Genomic DNA, 6,147 nt, shown 5'->3' on the forward strand with positions numbered 1-6,147 from the left:
TACATTAGCGTTAAAATATTGACTTTTATTCTCTGGTATACGGTTATTCACTGGTAGACGGTTATTCAGGCAGTTAAAATGCGGAAAATAGGCATAAGAAGCGAGTAATACCGGACTGAGCTCGGTATGTTGCAATACTATTAACAGAATAATCGTTTACTCAAGTAACTGACTTGATATAAAAAATAACTGAATAACTGGTAACTTATTTATTGGATAACTATTAGTCACTGTTATTTGTCAGTAACCAGTTATTAATAACAGTTCCTGTTATATCGTCACTTCTCTAGTTTGCTATTTTAAAACTGTCTGTATTTCTAAAGGAGTGGGGTTGAAGTGAAAGTAGACAGGGTTGGAGTAGGGTAATGATTTTAAAATTGAGATGAAGAATGATAGGAATTAATACAGCGAAAAACGACATGGTTTTTCTCATGTGAAAAATTGAACAAGAGTCTTCAACGAAAAGTAAGGACAGTTCTGACAAAGGCGTAAAAACACCATCCACGCAATACAGTAGAGAGAACAAAATTACCGCGATATCAAGGGAAAAGAATACTTATGGATATAGGTGAGCAACTACATAAACAGGTTGCTATATTAAGAACTTATTTTCAGGTGCAGGCTGAGATATCTACTTTACATCAACAATCCTTTATAATTTAACCAGTGAACTACCTTGAAAATATCAACTATAATTTTATTTTTTAAATCTTTCCATGTGTCTGCACTATACAAAATAGCAGAGTCATTAGCAAAACTAATCTTTATCCTTCGGTGTTAGTTACATAAGTCATTTACATGTACGTTAAATAGTAGTGGACCAAAAACTGTTCCTTGGAGTACACCACATTGTAGAATGAACTAACCACTGTAAGTGTTTGATATTTACCTTCACAATTTGCTGTCTCTTGTATAAATAACTTTGAATTACCCTATGCAGTCTGCATTCTAGCAGTTACAAATAGCTGACCCTAGAATCGCCCTAATGATATCCAATCTCCGCTAGTAGAGGAACTAAAAGAAGAAGAAGAACCTATCAAATGCCTTCGCCAAGTCTAGAAGTACACAGGGAGTAGGTTTATTTTTGTCAACCCTGTCATACGTGTCGTTTATAAATTCTGTAATTGCATCACTTGTAGAAATACCTTCGAGAAAACCAAATTGTTATAGTATAATGTTATGGTTATTGAAAAAAGTAGTTAGTCGGGTTTTAAGTGAATTCAATTTCTGGGAACAGAAATGTGTATAAGTTGAAAATTTAATTTTCAAATTCCTTTCACAGAAATAAATCTGAACACAGAATACTTTCAGGTTCTCAGACTACGGAAGCGTGGAGAACTATCACTAATCTAAAGAAAAACACCCACAACTCCTTAAGCAACTTTAAAAATTTGCTCCAAGAATACAGATTGGAATATATGGGAGAGGAGTACAGTATGGAAAGATAAAAAAATAGTAACATTAATACTACTAATAACGAGGTCCGTACTGCGTTAATTAAAATGAAAAACGGGCGATCTCCAGGACATGGCAATATAGCTGTAGAGTTATTTGAAACAGGAGGTCCACTTTTAATAAAGCAAATGACTTTTCTAATGAATCAATGCTGCCAACAAATTAAAGTACCATCTGAATGGAAAACCACTCAACAAGTGTCCATCTATAAAAAGATCCTAAATGCTATAGAGGATTGTGTTCTATCTACTTTCGGGAGATTGTTTGGAAATATAATAAATGGAAAAATACAAGATAATGTAGGTCATCTAATTAGCGAAGACCAAAGTGGATTTATGCCTGGTAGATCTTGTACTGATAACTTGTTTATACTCCAACAATTAATAGAAAAAAGAATAGCGTTTGGTGCCGAAGTACATCTAGCCTTCATCGACCTAGAAAAGGCGTATGATACAGTTCCAAGACTTAAATAGTGGCAAGCTTTACAACAAAACGGCATTAGTCCATACCTTTTAGGATGAATCACAGAAGTATACAGGAATAACACTACTTACCTAAAAATCGGAAATAGACTATCAGAGCCAATAAAAGTAACTAAGGGACTAAGACAAGGATGCAGTATATCACCCTTACTGTTTAATTTATATATTGAGGCAGCACTTCAAAATTGGAAAAGCTACTGCCAAGGAATGAAAATTCCCATAGGAAATGACGTACTGTTCTCCCTGAACTTTGCGGATGACCAAGTCGTCCTAGTTCAAGATTCTTATGATCTAGAATTTATGATAAAGCGTCTATACAGAGAATATGTAAAATGGGGGTTACAAGTCAGCATAAAGAAAACAGAATATTTACAAACAAAGTGAAAAAGTTAAACAAGTGAAAAAGTTTAAATATTTAGATGCCCTCATTGATAAGAAAGGCTTGGGAGAAACCGAAATTAAACACCGAATTAATCAGGGACGTAAAATTGTAGGATGTCTGAACTCCTTATTGTGGGATAGCAACATTTCCAAAAGGAACAAAAAAAGAATAGGACAAACCATGGTTGAATCAGTTCTTTGTTATGGCTCTGAAATATGGACAATTAATGCAAACCTGAAGAGAAGATTATTGGAAGTTGAAATAGATTATTTGAGAAGAAGTGCTAGAACATCAATGCTGGAAAGGAAGACAAACATATCTATAAGAAGTAATATGAATGCTACAGAAACGGTCATTGATAGAATAGAAAGAAGAGGTTTAAAATTGTTTGGACACCTATTGAGAAATCAGATGGAAGCCATGGAGAAGAAAAAGAGGTAGTTCTCGACGCTCATAAATAAAATTAGAATAAAACGCGAATAAAGGAATTAGAAGAGCGATGGAATCAAGACGTTAGGAGGGGGGGGCATGCATTGGACCGGGATCAAGTTGGATCCTCTAATATATATGAATATTCTTGCTAGAATAGTTATTAGTAAAATAGGTTAACAGTTACATAAATTGCGTTTATTAACCTTTTTAAAGGTATGAGTTATGACAGTTTGTTTAAGCTTGTCCGTACATTCTCCTGTTTCAAATATTAGATTTATTAATTCATCTAATGGTTTTTGATTTCTCCATTTATATTTATTATTGTTTGAGAGGTGATTTTGTCAATTCCCGGAGACCTCTTTTTCTTTAAGTTATTTATAATAATTTCTATTTCACTTTCTGAGATCGGTGTCCGATAGTCTCTTTTTTTTAACTTTGGTGCTTATTAATTTGGTAGCGGTTTTCCCAGTCGAAGAAAAAATATTTCAACCCATTTTATGTGTGAAATTAGACTAAGGATTTGCACACTTCCTCTTATTTTTCAATTTAACTTTATGTTTGGTAATTGTTGTTCGAAATGTTTCCACAAGAAATACCTTGTAATAGATATAAGGATGGAACTATTCTCCAGAATAAAATAGGATTTTTTTTAAAAATTTTATATCTTAGTATTACTTCTAGTATTACCTAGTTATGCCGACAAAAAAATGAAGTGGAAAGTTTGTTTAGTTTTCCTACCTTTATTTGGTATATGGTACTATCTACTAATTGTAATACACATCGTGTCTAACGGTATACAATATGGCTCAAAAAAAAAGAATAAATGTCATTTTAATCAACGGCTATATGCATATTCTTGCTTCAAATCGAAAATTTGAAAGACACAATTGGCATAAAAGTCCGATCCCTATTAACATAACACTAGGGTTTCTTTGTTCCCAACAATGGAATACCCAAAATATAAGTGGCACTATTCTTCACAAACATGAGCTCCAACGTATGGCTATTAATAATTCTATAGAAAAATCCGTTTTTCACACACTTTGCAACAATGGATAACTCTCTTTATTTAGATATAGTTTGCTAACAAAAATATTTAGAGCATTGGGGCAAACATCCTGCAGATATTCTGAATGCTCGGGTAAATATATGATTTACCAATCATTGTTATATTTTTAGGGTGAAAGGTATTGTTAAGGGGAACATGTTACCTAATGAAGCGAATATCTTTATGATGATTTTTTCTATTAGGAAGTTTAGATTCCGGACGCATTGCTTTTTGTTAATGATATTATTATGGCAGTACTTATGTTTATCATCTTTTTCTGATATAATACAGCGGAAGATATTTTTGTCATTTGTTGATTGTCGTACTGAATTATCAAAGCATAAACATATTTTTTCTGGATATAAGGAAGATGGAGATGCAAGCATATTTTAGAAGGGACAATGTAGATATTTGAAAAAGTTCTTTTAGATATTGAAGCACTGTTATAGCAGTTTGAAGGTCGTTTTTTTATGTTTGTGTGTTACTGCCATTTAAACGTCTGAAATCTTGTTGAAGTTGCTTAGGCCAGTAATTTGGTTTACCTGTTGTAACGATAGACATAATAAGAATGTGTTATTATGTCTTTGGTAGTACCACCATTAACACGCATCAAAAAATGTTGAGCGTCACTTGTGTAATAAGAGAACGCTTTGGCCAGTTTATTAACGTCCTTGAGTAGCCCACTAGTATAGGATTGTTCTTGTTTTAATATAAAAGAACTAACGAGGAAATCAGATGGGATAAATTTTAAAGAGAAGTAGTTGATCATATGTATTGGGATGAACTTATATTGTGATGTAACGAGAGTGATTATTTAGGTTATTATATACCGGGTGTTTCATTAACAATTGGAAATATTTTAGCTGTAGATTACTGGGTTCAAAATATTAAGATTGATCCCAAATCACTTAATTAAAATATGGCGCCTTACTGAGTTAAAGGGTGTTTAATTTAAAAATTTAATAGCCATTTGTACCTAGTTCTTTAAAACTATTTGACACATCCTTGTCATACTTTACAGAAAGTGTAGGTACTGTATACCCTACTTAACTCTGTTATGTTAGATAAACGTTTCTAGCTATTACCAGAGGAGTACGATAGGGAAAATTGAATGGTAGACCCTCCACAAATTCCACGCCACTGGCTGAATTGCTATTTAAAACAATTTTTCGATTTCTAATACTTTTTATGTAAATAAAGATTCGTAAAGATACAGTCATTATTTTTCCGAGATATTTGAAGTTAAAAATTAAGTGGCACAGATAGATGCATTTAACATTTAAAAACAAATTATTCTTCTAAAAAGAACTATTTTGTTATAATCTAAATAAAAAAAAACAATTTTATTATCAAGAAAATATCAAAAAACACGTTTTAACTATCTCAGTAAACTTATCAAATCTTTCGTTAAACTTATATATGTTTGGCTGATTGCACAGCCACCTAAAGTTACAAGCCGTGAAGTAAAAAAGGCAACGTCGCAACATATGATTAAAGTAGACCTATGAAGGAGAAATGGTGGTCCGTTTCATAAACCGAAATATTTTAAAAAATAATAATTCATGGATCTGTTTTTAACATTGCACAAAGAAGAAAAATTTAAATTAAATTTAATAAAAGGAAAATATGAAATAGATAAGTTAACCCTTTAATCAGCAAGATAGAAATAGCAGGTTTTAAGTTTCAGGAATTTTGGTTTTAGGGTAATTTGGGTGTGGGAAAAATGAATCTGAGGTCAGTTTGGCGATATTGGGTGTGTGTGGGGTCATCAGCTCAATAAATGGTAGACCGTCTACAGACGGTCTTGTCGTTTAGAAGGAAAATTTATGAAAACAACAGAATTTATTAGTTGCACGAAATTAATATTTTTATTAAAAAAAAATTACAATTAAATAAACAAAAAGGTATCAGACTTTGGTGTGATACTATGTGAAGCAATTTTTACCTTTCCTGTTGGAGAAATGAAGGTTGCACTTGGTGAAAAAGGAATGAGTGTCAGACTTTATACACAGTTTGCACCACTTTTACGATTCCCATTCAGGCCAATGATTTAATCCGCCGTATCTTACACTATCCACCTGATGAACAGCTCGTCTACCGACGCGACGGCAGAACTACTAGACGGCTGTGGAACGGACGATGGTCGTCCAACAGGACGTTTTTCAGTAGTAGCACACAGCTCTTTAGCCATTTTCCATCGAAATTGTTGCGTCGTTATGTCTTTGTCTTTCACCTTCATCGGAGACATTCCAATTTTTCTCGACATTTACGCATCGATAAAGACCGAAGACATTAGTAATCACCATTTCCAGTAGATGTTAAAAAATTCTGGTGGCCATGTCTATTGT

The sequence above is a fragment of the Diabrotica undecimpunctata genome, chromosome 5 (assembly GCF_040954645.1).
Source record: "Diabrotica undecimpunctata isolate CICGRU chromosome 5, icDiaUnde3, whole genome shotgun sequence".
Classification (NCBI taxonomy): domain Eukaryota; kingdom Metazoa; phylum Arthropoda; class Insecta; order Coleoptera; family Chrysomelidae; genus Diabrotica; species Diabrotica undecimpunctata.